Source organism: Mastigoproctus giganteus, chromosome 3 (assembly GCF_048544385.1).
Source record: "Mastigoproctus giganteus isolate SK-2022 chromosome 3, ASM4854438v1, whole genome shotgun sequence".
In the NCBI taxonomy this organism is placed as follows: Eukaryota; Metazoa; Arthropoda; class Arachnida; order Uropygi; family Thelyphonidae; genus Mastigoproctus; species Mastigoproctus giganteus.
In genome coordinates, this window is record NC_143577.1 from 216,579,165 (window position 1) to 216,598,143 (window position 18,979).

Here is an 18,979-nt window from a genome sequence, read left to right on the forward strand (position 1 = left end):
GTGTTTATTTGTAGAACGTATTTTATTGCATAAATTTTTTATTTGCAGTAATTTATGCAACAGTGAATTTGTACACTTTTTTTATGTGTTGCTACGCAGTAGTAATATGGGTGAAATTTAGACTTGTTTCATTCATTTATAATGCTTTTATATGTGTGGAGTTTACTATTTTCGTGTGACAGTTTTGTTTTCCCCCCCTTATAGGTAAATATTAAATGTCTCAATTTCTTTGAGTGAAATTAGGATAAAAAATAAAGGCGAAAAAATCTTGAAAAAAATTTCGGATAATCGAAATTTCAGATAACTGGTATTCGTACAACTGGAATTCTACTGAGTATGGTTATAATAATATCGTTAAGTACTAAGAAAGACATGAAATGTCACATATATATATATATAAAATAATTGCCAGATTTCTGTTTGTCTAATTTTAGTGAAATTTCGGGTGGCTCGACAAATTTTTCTAAAAGAGCTAAATAAAAAATTTCATGACAATCCAGCAGTCGATTTGCTATATGCGGACGGATACACGGACGGACGCAGTCAAGGTTATAATGCATTTTGAGGCCTCGTGGGTAGTACAGTTGGTGAGATCGCAGTCCTTTCCACACCACGTGGGAAATACCTGAATTCCAGTAGCATCGATGACGTGAGGAATTTTTATAACGTGGGTAAGTTAGTCAGTCTCAGGTGAGGGTAGCATGGCTTTTCCTCCCGGAAACTCGGATTTTTCGTTCAGAAAACAGAAAATCGAACACAGAACACACGCAATTTACAGACATATTATGTACGGACAAATATGGCTTTAGTCGCTGATACTCTTAAAACCTTACAACAACAACAACAACAACAATGCATTTTGCACCCATACGAATGCGCCTGAAAAAAAAGTTGTGAAGTTCGTATAACAGTTCATCCGTATAAACAGACGGAACATTAACAAAGGGAAACAGAAAAACACTTGTAACAGAAGTTGAAAACAAGGGCTAAAAGTCAGTAAATGTGCGCAGTGGGTCACATTTCAGGAGCGTTAGCAAATAGTAATAATTAATGATTTATAACAAAAAAAAAAAAAAGAGCAAAAAGCAAGGCGACTCTTATGAGCAAACCGAGAACATTTCGTTATGTGCATCTGCCACATTGCCCATTCATCCCTCCAATCAGCGCATGGCAAAAACAATAGTATCCATTGCTTCAGCTACAACAGACAGTATATCGATAGGCTATCTGATATGTATGAATAATAATAATACAAAGGGTACTAGGAAAGTTTTGCAATACAGCTTTGTTTATTTAATTTTTTCAAAGTAATTTCCTCTACATTCAATACACCTCTCCATCCTCCGAAACCAATCTTTAAACCAGTTCTGCCAAGTTTCACTAGGGAGTAAAGCACACTCGTTGTCCCAAGCCCGTAGAAGGTCCTCATCACTGGAAAACCGCCTCCCTTTTAGCTTCATTTTCACATGCGGGAACAGTGCAAAGTCGCAGGGAGCAAGGTCTGGACTGTAGGGAGGGTGCTCGAGAAGTTTCAGTCCTGTCGTGGTCAAATATTCGGTGCAGGCTTTGGCGCGGTGAGCTGGAGCATTTTCGTGATGGAGGTACCAGGTGTCCATTCTTGACTTTGGCCGCAGGTTCTTCATAGATCCAATGACTTTAGGCAGGCATTGTTCAGTATACCACTTAGCTGTGACTATCTTCTGCGTGTCCAAAACGACACGTTCCACAATTCCACTCGATTTGAAAAATACAGCTATCATTTTCTTCTTTACAGATCGGGATTTTCTGACAATTACGGGTGTGTCGTCATCATCAAAGACCCAAACTTTGTTTTGAGCCTTGGTCGGCAGATCGTAATAGTACAGCCAAGTCTCGTCACCTGTCACGACGTTGTTCACATACCGAGATTGTCCCTTATCAAACTTTTTTAACATCTCCCGGCACCAAGTCACACGTCGTGTCATCTGCTCTTCAGTCAGTTGATGCGGCACCCAGAGAGAACAAAGTTTCTTCACGTGCAAATGATCTTGCAGAATCGAACGAATTGCTGGTGCATTTAGGCCCAAAGTATCCTCTATCTGTTGGTAGGTCACTCGCCTGTTTTCGTCAAGCATTTTCCTCACAGCAGTAACGTTTTCCTCCGTAACTGACGTTCGTGGCCTTCCCGGCCTCTCAGAATCCTCCAGAGTGAAATTTCCCCTTTGGAATTCTCTATACCACCTGAATATCGTTGTACGATGTGGACAATCATCATCTAGTGCAAGAGTCATTTCTTCTAAGCACTGGTCTATGGTTAAACCACGCACGAAATTATACCGCAAAACTGTCCTTATCTCATTTCGTGACCACGATGCCATCGCAAGCACTTTACACTCTCACTACTAATGAATAACTGAGCCCATCGACTTGGCGCGGCGGCTACTATGCACGTATGAACATGTCTCAACATGCAGCAACAAGCAGCTTCCTGTGATTCATTGTTGCGTCATATTGCAAAACTTTCCTAGTACCCTTTGTAATAAGAAGAAGTATAATAATAATAATAATTGCCGCGATTTCTATTATTACGATTTTAATTAAATTTGGAAAGATTCAACAAATCGTACTAACAGAACGAAATATAAAATTTCATAAAAATCCATTCACAACCAGTCGAGTTATTACATGCGGACGAACAAAGAAATAATAATTGTCGTATTTCTATTGATCCAATTTTAATGAAAATTTGGGATGGCTCTACAAATCTTTCTAACAGGCCCAAATATAAAATATCATAAAATATGAGAAAGAAAAAGTAATAATAATAAGAAATTATAATTTCTGGATCTTCTAATGATTGATTTTAATGAAATTTGAATGGCTCGACAGATCTTTGTAAATGACCCAATTTATATTGAATTTACTCGAGATCTGGCCTGTTTATAACTATCACTACGGCAAATAAAGCCACGAGGCGTCAGTATACAGCAACTATAAATTGTGTATAGTCTATCAATTCGCAATATGCGAAACCTGGGATGAAAAACCATCAGTCCTTACTCAAGACCGACTAATTCGGCTCAGGTGTGAAAACATTCGAAAATAATTCCTCCAATCATTACGAAAAGTATGTCTTAATTTCATCAGAGACGGAAGAGGAATCCAGGCCTTTTCCACATGATTTGAGTAAACAATGACAGTGTAAAAGTACGCTATTAACCCCCCCCCCGCCACTCTAGAATATAAATTTAGGATAAAAATACAGCAATATTATAAGTAGATATGATCAAAGATTGGAAATAACGTGCCTTGGACCATCAAAAAGTGCCTGCCTCTTAGCGGAAGCCATACAGGGAGAAAGAGACAATGTTACATTGGAACTAGAGATGTACTACATCGATAATCCGATTGCCCTGAGCGCGCTGAATCAAGTAGTTCTGCCGTAAACGAGATAAGGGACGCTAAGTGAATTTACGCTGGGTAAATGCTCTTTAGAACGTTCGCTTAGGCAGTCGTAGTCATCCGTTCTGAATTATTGTTTTCGTGTGTGCGCGTGGTTTATTTAATTTAATTCAAGAAGCCAGAGTGAGATTGAAAGAGAGAGAAACTACGGAATTTTTATGACCTTATTTGGTAGTGTGTGTGTGTGTGTGTGGGTGGGTGGTATTTATCATTTCAGGGCAGTATCGAATCTACTCTGGTGTCGGGGAAAATTTATAAACCCCATTAGGGACGGAATAAGTAGATTTCTCCTAGTATGCTAATTTTATTATTATTATTTTATGGTTACATTTATTTCCTTATTCTCTCACTTTATAAAACGAAACACTAGATGCTTCGTGGGTGAATTTCTCACTCGCCACCGGTCTCGAAAGGTCCGCATTAACGGTTCTCGAGCTTTTCAATAACACAATCCAGAGAAACTCCAATCTACATATTGCAAACCTCGTCGGTAGGCTCTGAACAATTTTTTGATAACAGGAAGGAAATATTTGGGTCCAGTCCTCCTTCAACACAGTGATCAATCCAGATACTAAATGTGGGACGTTGACCTGGACTGAAACCCACATTCCAGAACAATCAAAAGGTATTTAGTGGAGGTTAGGGTCGGAGCGCTTGATAGGCCAATTAAAGCTTTTATATGTCCATGTCTTCAAACAAAGCCACTACAGGTTGTGCAGTATGACGTGGTGCATTGTCATACTGGAAAAGAACAGAACCATCCCAAAACTACTGCCACAGTGCAGGAAAATCTATATAGTTCAGAACGTGGCGTACTTTGTAAGAACAAAATTCTTACACTTATCCTAGCGAATATTATGTTATAAATATTATAACATAACAAGAAAAAATATATATATATTAAATAATATTATTTACATAGGATGATTTTCAGCTTAGATTGCGATCGCTCTGTACCATACAGTCAAGTAGGGGAGGATTAACGTAACAATGGGGGGTAGCAGGACGGTACACAAGACAATGGGAGCACTGGAACACTAGTACAAAGGGAGCACCGTAAGGCCAGTTCATGGTCGCATAAACAGAAAGTGAGCAGCTCTTTGGAAGAAAAGAACAAGGGGAACCGACTCCCCCTTGTGGAGAGGAAGATTTTAAGAACTAAGAGGGTGAAGGAGACCCTGGATGTGGCATACACCTGTGGTAATGGCTAGCCGCTAGATGAAACAGACCGACTCCCTGAGCACTTATTAATTTCAAGGAGCGGTAAAGAAAAAACAGAGTGGACTAATAGCGGTAAGTGAATCGGGAATGATCACAAGGAAATATCTAGAAATTTCTAGACGCCCAGTAGTTCATCGAAGTTGATGGAAATTTCGTAAACAGGAAGTTACCCCAGGAGAGGGAAGGGCCAAGAAAAACGGAAGAAGTGGGAGAGAGCGAATGAGAATAATGAGATGATGGAGAACGAACGACGATTGGATCAAAATAGAATGAGCGGCTGAAACAAAAAGGAGATGCAAGACAGGAAAGGGAGTCAGGGTTTTTTTTTTGGGAGAGTTGTGAGTTTTGGCAGTGTGGAAGTTTAGAGAGTTCCTGTGGAGATGCCTGAGTGATGTGCGGCTGGAAAGAAATCCCGAGAAGTGCCGGGAGAATCGCCAGAAAGTAGCGGACAGAGAAATGAGTTGTGGGAGTTGCTGTTTAAGAGTTGTTGGAATAGGAAGGAGATAACCGTTGAAAGATGGAAACACCTATGCTGGAGCTGAGTAAAAAGGATCGAAAAGCCTCACCATAGAACGATAAGGAAGAGCTACATAGCCAGGCTTCCTGATAAAGAAGTAAGAAGAGTCCTAATAATCCTATTATGCTTCCCAGTTTCGTCGAACTGATCAGACGCCCAAAAAGCAGGCCGGAGCAACTTATTTAATAGCCGTATGGAAAGAAGAGCGAGTTCCTGAACGTAGGAGAATCCCTGTAGATGAGCAGCAGTTCCTTTGCCGATGAATAATTCCAGTTGGAGCCTGATGATGCCCTATGCTGTTGATGATGGTCGCCCCTGAACTGAGAAATGGTGGTGTAAAGAGTGATTCCCTAAGTTAATATGTAAGTACGAGATAATAATTTTAAGCTAGATTTGAGGGGAAGGACTTTAGAAAAATGTTTATTTAGTTGATAGTAGATTTGGTATTGATTAGTATAAAAGGAAGAAAAGGGTTCATAGATGTATGTACTTCATCTCAAGAATAAGTTAAAGCAAGGAAGATTTTGATACATGTACTTGAGACTGGTATGTTCTAAGTTAAGATGTAAAGGTGTTCTATGTACCTGAAACGTTACAAGATATTAAGATTGAATTATTTTGGAAGGGATAAATTAAAGAAAGATTATAGCGGGGATTTATAAATCTAGGACAATATCCATAGAGGTGTTAAGCTCACTGCTGTAATTCCAGTAGGGAAGTTTAACTGCTAGAAAGTAAAGTAATATTATGAGATGTAACCTAAACCAGAAGGAGAAAAGGCAGAAAGACACGAAGAGACATAATATATCATTTGCGATTAATTTTACATCTTAACACACATATAATGCCAGTAATTAACATTATACCAATTGATGTTGTATGATACAATTCTTTAATGTATATACTGTGAAATAAACAAATTTGTATATGTTTATCATGTGTAGTGTTGAGTCATTCTGAATACTCAGCCAGTCCAGAGGAGACATACACGAACTATTATTCCCCCAGAATCTGTGATCTTCTGTGCAGTATACAAGTCAGGTGTTAACGTGGAGGGGGGTAAATTAAGGGGGGAATTTAATTGAGAAATACAAAGTTAAAAGAGGTGGGTCTGGAAGGTTAACGTGATTTATTATTAAAGAAATAAATAATAATAATAATAAAAAAAAAAAAAAGTATTAACATCCACTAACCACCCCCCCACAACTTCAAGGCATACAGTGTTCTGGAAAGACGACCAATGGTCCGAACCCAAGCCACGAGAAACATCCCTAACTAATGACAGGATTCACGTGCACTTTACAAATGGGCCGACATACTGGTAAACAACGTTTACCTGGCATCCACCAAACCCGATTACGTAATCAGATCGGAAAATCGTCCGGGAACAAATTACTATGGGTGTGTTACAGGCAAATGGATGCTGTGCATTGCGTGATGTGTTGTTTCGGTTGAGTACTGAAAATGTTCGTAAAATCCGATGCTATGCCTTTCAATATCAGGCCCTGTGGCATCCACGAATTCCAAGTTGACAGTACTCGATAAGAACTGACAGGAATTACGTACCGCTCTTCTGAGCGCCCTCAGCCCTCTTTCCGTCAATTTCAGTGGTCTTTCATAATGTCTTGGTTATAGTAGCAACATGACGCTTTCATTTGGTGATTGCGTCTGCCACCGTTCATGTAGAGTGCTGCCATTTTGCCGCAATGGCACGAACAGACGATGCTAATATGGCATCTTATGAGACGCCCCGTTGGAAGTGGTAAGCTTTCCACGCCTCGACTCATCTGCTAGATTTAGCGAATCTACTTACTTCTAAATAGATCCGGCAGTTGCTTTTATACTTATTCCTGAAAAGTGAATAGAGGATATGGTTCAATTAGCAAAACGACCAGGGGTGTTCGCATACTTTTCGCAATGCAGTGTATATTATTAATTGAAATATTAAATATACATGTTTAACTAGTCTTAAAAATTTTTGAAACGCATTTCAAATTCTTTGACCTCCCACTTCAAACAGTCTTTGACTGTTTGAAGTGGGAGGCCATTGTTTATCTGTAATGGCTGGGTCGTTCTTAAAATTTGCATCGAAATCAGTGCAAATACTAAGAATAAAGTCAGTTTCCTTCACAGGTTGAGTTACATCATACACTCATGAGCCAAAAAATTACGACCACCTACCTAATAGCACGTTTGGTCGCTTTTCGCCGTGATAATCGCTTGCACTCAGCGTGGCATCGACTCCGCGAGACCACGAAAGGTATCCCAGTTATCCTGGATCAGTGGTTTTATAAGGTAATCTATATTACTTCTGAACATGGGGAGAATTTTACTCTAATAAGCTTTAAAATAAAAATATTAATAAAATAAAAATATTACGGAGGGGTGAAAACCATCCAAACTTTTGTCCGAGACCGATTAACTTCGCCACAGTGTTAAGAGAAAAAAACTACTTATATAAGAGTATCTCCAGTGGATACGGGATTCGAACATGCGCCTTTCCCATATGGTGTAAGGGAGGTAGCAATTATAACCACTGTGCGAGACAAAAACTTCAAATAAATCTTGGTAATTTCCACGAGTGGTCTACTAAACTTATAACTCAGAAAATGATCCAATTTATTTAAGGATCAACACAATTCCAAAGCGCTCATTTAGCTACGAAATCAGTGGCAACTAGTCACTAAATGTGTTCATTTTCAACTCGTCGCTTTATTAATCATATTAACATAATCGTTAAGAAAACTATTTTGATTTTTTTAGTATTCATAACGAGGAATAAATTTTTCTAACAATCTGTTCTTAATTAAATTTTACACCTCTTAGATATAACTGTCTTAGAATAGGCCATTACTCCCAAAATAAATCAATCTGGGTTAATTTTACAAAATATGGTGTTACGAAATTGAAAGTTTCACTGGACTGGCAACATGGACGGACATAAGAAAAAAGATTCAGTCTTCACTCCAAGGCATAATCGATGATTGATTCATGAACTATGTTTATAGACAATCTGGTTCCCAAAGAATTTCATTTGTTCTAACGCTTGTGTAGAACTGGCAACCACGTTATTTGAAAATATAATCAGAATGATGAAAAATTTCTGGAAAATCTTCCTCACATGGATTATAAGTAAATCGCCTTCTACAACGAATTGTCTCTTTGGTAAATGATGTTCATAACCTTGAATGGATCATGATTCTTGAATTACCTCAACTATTGCAATAAACTTACAAAACTTATGTTGAATATTTCTCTTAAAATCTCTGTAATCCCATTTTTATAACTTTATACGTCTTTAAGGGCCGGCGCTAGGGGTGCACAAGTGTGTCACTTGCCACAGGAGCCGCTAGATGCACTACTGCAAATTAGGCGCAGTTACAAGATTTTGTCTCAGGCGCCACAAACGCTAGCGCCCTGACGTCTTACATTAGATTAAGTGATATACACTCGTTGCCCATTTTATTAGGTACACTTATAGAATGTGGCGTAGACTCTCTCAACCCTTTTTTATCTGCAACTTCTTTCTACTAACTAAACTATTATTTTTGGGCCACCCGATTAATTAAATTCATCTGCCGTGCTGTGTGTCTTATGTCTCTTAATTGCATGTGTTCTATGGTCGATTTGTCTGTTATGCTGGACGAAAAACCTCAGTTTCTTGGGGGGGGGGAGACTTGAAATCTATGCCTGAGACCGACTAACTCAGTCACGGAGTGAAAAAAACCCAATTAAAGTTTCTCGTGTCATCGACGTGATTCGAACCCGGGCCTTTTACGCCCGGTGTGGGGAGGACGGTGACGATACCACTGTGCAATTTCTTTCAGCATGGACTTCATTTTTCGGACAAGGTTCTGGCTGTTGTTGTTGTTGAAAGGTTTTTAGGCACATTTGCGACTTTGACCATATTGCGCCGTATATTTCGTCTGAAAATACACAATTTGTGTTCTGTGGTCCATGTACCAAAACAACCAACGTCATGAGTTCTTCGAATAACCAGAGTTTCCGTGAAAAAAAAAAAATTAAAAAAAAAAAAAAAAACCATGCGTTCTTAGACTTAAACCGACTAACTCCGTTATGTTGTGACAAAGTCCAATTAAAATTCCTTGCGTCAATCACGGAATTCCAACTCAAGTCTTTCCTAACCGCTGTGGGGAGGGCAATTTTTATATCAATTGTTTTACCGTGAGGGTAACGCTCTTGTGACATACCGGCTATTGAGAAAATTAGTACAGACCCAAACTTGCAGAGGAAATAACAGCTACATCATTTTGATATATCTTTCAGCGTAACGCGGCACACATCCCAAAGGTAATGAACCTCTTACCAGATGGCTATAAAAATGCTGGTGTAACTGTGTCGATGGCTGCGTGATTCTTCTCTGCAAGTCCTTCACACCAGTTAGCAAAGGGAAGGTGGCTTGTACGTCTGGTTTTTAACGTAATTACACAAAAAGAAGTCCAATGGTAAGATCCTGTGAGCGAGCTAACCACAGAACTGTATCTTGCACCCTACTCATCAACTCGGAAAGTGGAGGTCCAAACAGTCTCGAATATCCTTATAGAAGTGAAAGGGGAGGGTGTGCCATCTTTTTGCAACCGGGATTACATCATACAACGAATTGCACTGTTAGATAATTCTAGTGCACGTCTCGATACACCGAACTGGTGATCGTTCTCCACGTGAAGAACGGGCCGTGCACCTTTCTCCAACTTACAGCACTGTCTTGGATGTGTTCCAAAACCATGTTGGATTTTTTACTTCTCCACATCCTTTCTTACGTTTTGTTCACCTTGTCTGTGGCATGGAACGTGCATTCGTCACTAAGCACGAAACGTTTAAGCAGCTTTAATCTTCTGTAACCTTGGTAAAGATGTCCACATAGAATGTCTGACGTCTGATCTTGTCGTCAACCGTAATGGTTTGTACTATCTTCAAACTTGTATTTTAGATGAAACCACTACTTATGCAACTTTCTGACGTTTTTTGAGTCACATCAAGTTCTATAGGTGCCCGATACGTTGGTTTTTGTGGACTGTGGATGAAATTCCTTCTCCATCTCAAAAGTTTTCTCATTTACTGCAAGATACACAGAATATCCGGTGCCTACAAAAACCTTACGCCAATCATAGATCGAATCGTATCTGCTCGGTGGAGTTTTACAGAGCCTTTGCGAAATTTCCGCTTAACTGGTGTCATCGACTTCGTTTCTTTCATCAAAAAATGCATTGTACTCTTTCCGCACCAGTGAACGCCACCATTTCTGTTTACGCTACAAGCGGCCACTTCAGCAATCAATAACAAATGAGCGTGAAAACTGATTTTAATTCTGTTTTTCACCACTGCCAGCAGATGTCAACGGCAATGAACAAGTTCACAAACTTTTAAAGTTGTAAACTTGTGAAGCCATTTTGACTTACTCTGGTTTTTAACATCGTACAAAGTTATCGTATATATCATTCTCGTGTATTACTTGTAATTAAACACTAATTTACTCATATTCTACAACGCTGCTCACATTAATCATTAAATAAATAAATGAGCCAGTCTTAGAATACGTGAAATTTATAAGCATAAAAACTCCGATGCTTCCTAACTTGAGTTATTTGGTGAAAATTAAAAAGAAAAAAGAAAGCAAGAAACATTCAACGCGACTGTATATACCTCGCATCCTGGCGACCGAGAAAATCCGTACAGCCCAAATAAGCCCAACGGATCAAAAAACTTCGGAGGTCCAGAAAAAACAGATTAGGGAAGTTATCTCCCTTTTTGCCAATTCAAGATGCCATTAAAAAGGAGATCTTTCTAGCTGTAACACCATGCCCTCATATTTTGCTGAGAAGTATAGCAGGACATTCTTCTTAGTTAGTTCCTTCAAATTTAGAGATTTGTAACCTCGGAGACAGAGTGGATCTGTCATCATCCGTTGTCATAACAACGTTGATTCTACTTTCCACGCACTGAGTTAGAGTATATTTATTCTGCTCTAGTTTTGTCGCTTCGGGTAAACAACCACTCCGGTAGGCAGTCCCTTTTTATTTTCCGCCCAGAGACGGAGATAAAAAGGAAAGAGAGAAAGATAAAGATGTGTGTATGCGAATCTCGTTGCTATAACAACCAAGCTCAGTAAATGGTCTCGTTGGGAGTTTGGTCACGCTTTCCTCTCATGCCATTGCGCCAGGTGTCGAAAGAGTGTCCCTAACAACGTCGAACTCATCTGGGTCCCCAAGGCCCTCGGTAAGAGGAACTGGTATGAATGGAAAACATTTCCTCGTGTGTGTGTTGATAAGATTACCCGAGACAGCTTTGACGTGTAGCTGGCGAGTTCGCAGTGGGAATAAAGAAACCCTTACACAGTATAACAATCCGAAAGGGTCATTCTCCTCAAGCACACATACGATTCCGTAGTTTATATTAATAATAACCAGCAAGTGGGACCAAGGAGGTAAGAGGACCATAAATATTTACTTTAGCAACATGTGGTTCGTTAAGAGTGACTGGAATCAGTCGTTTATCAATTCAAACTGAATAAATGAATGGAGATGTGAAAGCTATCTCTGTAACATTCGACAGATTCCTTTATAAATTTCGCGAATCCAATTATTAGCTTCGTTTCATCTCATTACCCATATTGGGTTCGCTGCTAGTTTCCGAATGATTCCTTGGCATTCTTTACATCATTTACCAATAACTAATGCTGTTAAGAAGGCAAATTTTGATAGTCACAGCTAAATAAAGACATCACTGCGTGCATACCTATTACACCGTTGGACCATAAGACGCAGGTGAATTTTAAGCAACATTTTCTATGAAATAGGATATATTTTATGGTCCGAAAATAAATTAATTATTCTTTCATCTCATACTAAAATTTAGTGGTCATTTAAATTTACATATTTAAGTACAAAAATGGCCTTCAAAACTTGATATGAATGAAATCATCGGGAAGATTTACATAGATAAAGGAATGGATTCTTAATCATGACAGAAAAAAAAGATATTTAAATATCTTTAAATTAAATAAAAAACTTTGCCAAAAAGTTTTTACCTGCATTTTTTGATATTTCTTTATGAATTTGGGCACGCTAATTACGAATATAACCATAGTTTTTGCAGAGCGTGAATGGTTTTCCTAGAAAGAAAAAAGTAAATAAAAGAAATAAGAAATAATAATATATCACGTTTATTAACAGCGTTTAACTTCTGTACAGAATCGACTATTAATATTTGGTACAAGTAAACAATGTTCTAAAAAGATCACGAATTAAGAATAGAAATATTCCTCAGGTTAACCAAAAAAAAAAAAAAAAAAAGGCGCCATTTGGTTCTTTTAACCAAACTTGTGGAATACGATACTTTTCATTTTTGCATCTTCCTTCAGATATAAAGATTTGTAAACAATTTTGAATATGAATGAAGGTGTCACTTGAAGGTCCAAAGCTTTAAAAATTGTTTGCTCAGTCCCAGCGTGACACGGAACTCCTTCTTTAGAACAAAGGAACTGTTTACTGCATGGTGTGCGCCAGGCTGCAAATCAATTCTAGCACAATATATTTTTTTCTCTTGTAGTGGTGACTGATGCCCTGCTGCCCCAGAGGCAGAGAAAGCAAGGGAATTTAGCGAAACCACCTTGCAAACCCAGAAGGAACCACTACAACCACAGACATCCCATTTATACTGGTCATACTTGATCTTCTGTGTCCGAAAGTGCAGTAAAGCACATACGTTTGAGTGGGTCCTGATTCAAGCCCGCATGAATGCTAAATTCGGTTAATGTTGTATTCGTTAAATAACTAACTGTATACTCCTCTGACCTAGTGTCATGCGGGAGTATAAACAATAACATTCTTTACATTTCCGTAGTCTTCTTTAATAAGAATAGAGTGCGCAACAGGAATCAACGAGTGTATATTTCCATTGTGAAACAACGCATCTTTTGAACTTTTACTTGAAATGTCTATGAAGAGACACCACTTTTCTGAATTGTGGATAATACCAACATCTTCATAAAATCAATCAAAACAGTAGCGGGAATTCTGCAATAGTATAAAAAATTTCATAAGTTACATGTCTTTTTAGATGGGATCTAGGAGATTCCAGTCTTTTAAATGAGATGCCAGAATTCTACATTGGATTTGGTTAGACCAAAGTCCCTCGCTAAGTCATCCAATTCTTGCTGATTAGAGAAGTGTGGTGCTTAACTTGGACAGGCTTCTGAAGTGTAATCTAAATTATCATGTTCACCAGATTCATCATCCAATTCTGAAGACTCTTCTCTAGGATGTGGACTAGGAATTGGTTAGTCTTCATTGCGTGGCACGGGAACAATAGAGGACGCTATGTTGGGATGCAGTACAGTTTTTGATCCTCACTTTTTATACTTTATATATTCACCATAGAAAAGTAGCAATCGTCATGATGTTTTATGGGTTCTCTCAATATTGGAGATATATCAAAGGCACATTTACAACTATAACGAAACTATCTAAGGCTCACCTGAAACTAGCACAGCAGAAATGAGGTGCCAACAACTTGTTATCACTCATAGGCATTCTAAATTAGGTTTCATATGCAATGCAAAACTTGGTGCCACCAGTAGTGTTATGCTTCACCTGCTTTAAACTTATATAACATCCACAATGTGGATGATATATAGGTTTAAAGAAAGTGGTCATGGAAGAGCCCAAATGGGGCTCTTCCATGGAGATTTCCCAACTAAGGAAATCGACTTCATCCTCACTAACGGAAGATATATCGTGAATGATGTTACCGTCCTGAACAAGGTAAATGTTGGAAGTGATCACAGAATGGTAAGATGCACACTTGATATAGATGTAAGAAAAGAAAGGAAAAACTGACTCAAGTAAAGAGTACGAAGGTCTTTGAGATAACAGAAGGGAAGAAAAAGCAGTATATACTGGAATTTAAGAACAAGTTTGAGCTTCTGCAGACTGTTCAGCACCAAGATTTCGACAAGGAATATACAACTTTCTGAAAGTGATAAAGCTCAAGAAACCTATAGGTAAAAAGAAATCCAAAGAAGAAAAAATTAGTCAAGAAACACTTCTCATGATGAACCGAATACGACAAATGAAGAGCAAGAAAAACACTGACAGGGAGAAAATTGAGTATACTGAGTTATGCAAAGCCATTAGAAAGAGACTCAGAGAGGACATAAGAAGATTTAACGCAAGAAAAGCAGAACAAGAATTAAGTGAAAACAAAAAATTTAAATTAGCAGCCATAAGCAGTAATACAGAAAGACAAATGATACTGAAACTGAAGAATAGCGATGGTGTACTTATAAATAGCAGAGAAGGCATAATTCAAATGGCAGAAGGCTACTATAAAGAATTAAATACTGGTGTGCAAAACTTAAGGACCAGTCAGGTTTTCACCTGTAGCTTCTCATAGGAGTGACTTGGATATGGGAAAAGCATATCAAAGGAACCTCACGAGGTACAGAAATGATGAAGGAAACAACACCGACACAACAACGGAAACAAAACGGTACAGAGGGACTTTATTCAAAAATGGCAACATAGTACTGGCTGCCATGATACAGGTGCATCACTGCCAAAGATGGAACAAAGGGAAGAGGTGGTTCTCAGTAGGAGATATGGACACCCCTAATGTCGATGTAGGCTTTGCACCGCCTGTCCATACTTAGAACAACGTTGTTGATAAGTATTTGCGGGAACATCGTCCATTCCTCTGTCAGCGCCATCTTCAGCTGGTGAACATTTTCTGGTGGGTGTAGACGCGCAGCTAAGCGTCTCCTCAGAGCGTCCCATATGTGTTCGATGGGATTTAGATCGGCAGGAACGGGAAGGCCAGTCCATACGAACAATGTCCTCATTTTTCCAAAAGCATATCAACAGCTGCAGTGCGATGGGGTGTGGCGTTATAATCCAAAAACACGAACTCGGGGCCAATGGCACCTCGGAACAGACGCACATGGGGAAGGATTACCTCAGTGAAGTAGCGGGCACCGGTTACAGTACCGCTTTCCAGTATCTGGAGTTGTGTACATCCATCCAAGATAGATAACTCTTTCTCAGACGGCTATATCGATCCCTTTCAGTGATGTTTGTGGGGTGATACCGTGTGATCGCTGTTGAGAATGAATCTACTGTCATCAGTAAAGAGTGCCTTAAGTAAAGATTTTGTGGTTCTAACAATTAGATTTTTTTTTTTTTTTTTTTTTTATGAAAACCCGAAACACGACAGGTTTATCAATAACGTTTATCATAAGATTTATCAATCATAAATTTGATCACAAACATATTAGTATTTTTCCATCAGGGGGGCCATGAAACAATTTGAGGCGCATCAGGAGTTTAAAAATATGGTAGAAAATATATTTTAGTCAATAAAATGTATATTATCCCTTTGTTAAGTTTCTATTTAAATAAAAATAAGCTGAAGTCAAAATACATAGGAAGTATAAGTGGGTGTAATGGAAAACATGATCTCTCAGGCATGAGTGAATGCTGTGCCACTGACGTATATCAATTGCTTTTAGTACAGATTGCAGACACTTAGCAAATTGCTAAGGATGTACAAAGAACTAAAATAATACGGATATAAAATTTCACTTTGTTATGAGGGTTGCTAAGGAATAAGTTACAACCGGGGGTGTAGCTCAGTGGTAGAGCGTTCGCTTTGCATGTGAAAGGCCCCGGGTTCGATCCCCGGCACTTCCAGTATTTTTTAATTTTTTTTTTCTCAATTTTAAAATCCTGTGCGTACAATTATTACAGCAAAGACCGCATCTGTTGCTCCTCTTCCCGGCATGAAACCAAACTGTTCCTCTCCTATTTCCGTCTCCTGCCTTAACCTTCCTTCCACAATTCTTTTCCAGATCTTCATCGAATGAGACATTAACTTTAAATCCCCTGTAGTTCCCACATTCCTGCACATCACCCTTTCCTTTAAAGATTGGCACAAGTATACTTTCCCTCCACTCAGCGGGTATCCTCTCCTGCTGCCACAATTTTTCCATCAAGTCCCATAGGATATCGATCCCTTCTTCTTCCAGACTACTCCATACCTCTACTGGTATCTGATCAGCACCTACTGCTTTCCCTCTCTTCATTTTTCTGAGTGCTCTTTCGACTTCTTTCCTGCTTATGCCTTCCACTACTCTCACATTCATCTCTCCATCCTCGCATAGTGCTCTTGGGGTTTCCTCATTTAATAGCTTCTTAAAATAGTCTTTCCACCTTTCCTTAACCTTCTCCGGGTCCTGTATAACTACTCCCCTCTCATCTTTTATCTGTTTTATTGATGAGAAGTCCTTCGGTGCCTTATCTCTCGCTTTGGCTATTCTCATCAGTTGCCTATCTCCCTCTTTCCTTTCCAGTTCCCAATAGGCCTCGTCCACTGCCCTCGCCTTTGCTATTTGCCACAGCCGTTTTTGCCTCCTTATTTGCTATTGTATATGCTTCTTTATCTTCCTAGCTACCTGTTACATCCTATCTTTTCTTCATCTCCTTCTTTTTGTTTTATCACCGATTGCACTTCCTCATTCCACCACCAAGCCCCTTTCCTGATGTTTTTCCCAACAACTCTTCACCAACTTTCCTTAAGAAACAACTATTTGTTTTCCACCACTCTTGCACGTCTTCCGGTAACTTTATTCCTTTTAGCACCTTTTCCCTGAACTCCTTCCTGAAACCCTCTTCTTTCAATCTCCACCACTTTATCCTTTTCTCCCCCTGTCCTGAATATTTTCTACTTTTGTCCACTGCAACCTCCCAATCGGCCACAAGCAATCTATGTTGTGCAGACACACTTTCTCCGTTTATCACCTTGCTTTTTTCTCATTTCCTTTAGATGCCCCCTACTGCACATGATATAGTCAATCTGACTTGTCCTTTCCCCACTCCTGTATGTTATCAGCTGGCTTTCTTTCTTTTCGATGTAGGTGTTAACTATCGCCAGGTCGAATGCCACTGCGTGTTCTACTATCCTCTCCCCTTCTCTGTTTCTTTCCCCAATACTCCACCTTCCATACACTCTTCCTTCCTCTCTCTTGCCTCTTCCTAAATGACCATTTAGATCGCCCCCAACGATCATCCTCTCATTCTCAGGTATTGCCGTGACCACTTGATCCATCTCCATCCAAAAACTGTCCTTTTCTTCTTCCCCGCATCCTACTTGTGGGGCATACGCACATACTATCGTGGTCAAGTGTCCACTCACTTCCAGCTTGATGCTCATAATCCTATCACTCCTTCCGTTAACCTCACACACTCCATCTTTTAACTCCTTATCAACTACGATACCTACTCCATTTCTTCCTCCCTCGTCCGCTCCTCTAAAGAACAACTTATACCCTTCACCGAGCTCTTTTGCTTTATTTCCCCTCTACCTAGTCTCTTCACCTCAGGTGAAGAGACTAGGTAGAGGATGTTTCACCTCAGGTATTTTCCCAACAAAATCTTTTATAACACCAAGTTTTCAGTACCGAAATATGTAAACTGAAAAAAAATATATATATATATATATTCATGCACAATAATCAACTTTTGGGATGCAATAAATCAGAACAGCAGTTTTCAAACTTTAGTGAAGGACCACCTGTTAGCTTGAAAAACCTTTCACAGATCTCTTTTAGCTGTAAAATGTATTCGTGGATCTCAACACGTAACAATATTCTTTCTCTGCACTAAAGTTGTTTCAGTTTAAATATTAAAACAAATTTCGGACAAAGAAATTCCCTGATCCCCTGAAGTATCTCTACGGACCTCCAGGAATCCTAGGATCATTGTTTAAGAAGCGCTGAATTAGAAGAAAGATAAATTTTATTATTCCTTTTCTATAAAAATATTTCATATACAGTATTTTAAGAAAATTTTATATTCAATACTAAATATTGAACAATAGGTCCGTTAACCTTATTCTATTTACAAAAATGTTTATCAGATAACAAAACACTTATTTTGTCGTTTTTTGCCTTTTATAATCGTCATTGGTGTCTTCTGTGCGAGATTCCAACGGTAGTCTGCCAACATATTTGGACTCCATTTTCCCCTGGTATCCTTTTTCCATTTGAAAAATATCTTGGTGAAACCTTCCACCATGTTCATCGGGAACCGCTCCCAGGTTTTCAGGAAAAAGACTAAATGGAATGTAGGAAATGAAGCTTTAACGACAGATTTTGATTTTGGTCATTAATCTACGATATTTAAAAATTGGGGGCGACGAGGACTTTTTAAGCGCATTATTTACATAGCGCACACTAATATCACTATGTAATTTCCTGAGTGACCTACGTTTACATAGGTCACTCAGGAAAAGGCCTTTTCCTTCGGGTTCCCACAATGCATGAGGAATGTGCAGATGTGGGAAACCACCGGTGGCGCCTGAACCTAAATATTATGCCACTAATGCATGAGGAATATTGTTGCATCCAAAAGAGCAGGACTAAATATTTAACTGAAATATTTACAAACTATACGAGGTTGGTGAACGTTATGGAGGCACTTGTCAATGGTTAATTGCATTTGTAGTGATGTAATTGTCTCGCCCTCTTTTCCCATTGGCTCGAATAAATATCACTAGGAGGAAAACGTTTTTAATGTATAGAGAGATAATACAACTTTTGTGCTATTCTAAACTAGAATAAAAATGTTTTTTTATTCTCTTTACAACACTATTTAGATCATTTTTGCCACTATTTCAAGTATCGTTTGCCTACGATATATAGTGGTACCATTATTTACAGTTGTTGTTTAACGCAACTATTGCCTCATCGTAGATTGTGAATGGATGACATTAATAAAATGCATGTAA

General features: G+C 38.8%; 1 non-coding gene across 1 annotated transcript; it reads left to right on the plus strand.

The window, feature by feature from the left end:
* The first annotated feature begins 15,813 nt into the window (after positions 1-15,813).
* Positions 15,814-15,885, plus strand: TRNAA-UGC (transfer RNA alanine (anticodon UGC)). Its single transcript has one exon. It is a non-coding gene; the product is annotated as a tRNA-Ala (tRNA).
* Positions 15,886-18,979: the final 3,094 nt, after the last annotated feature.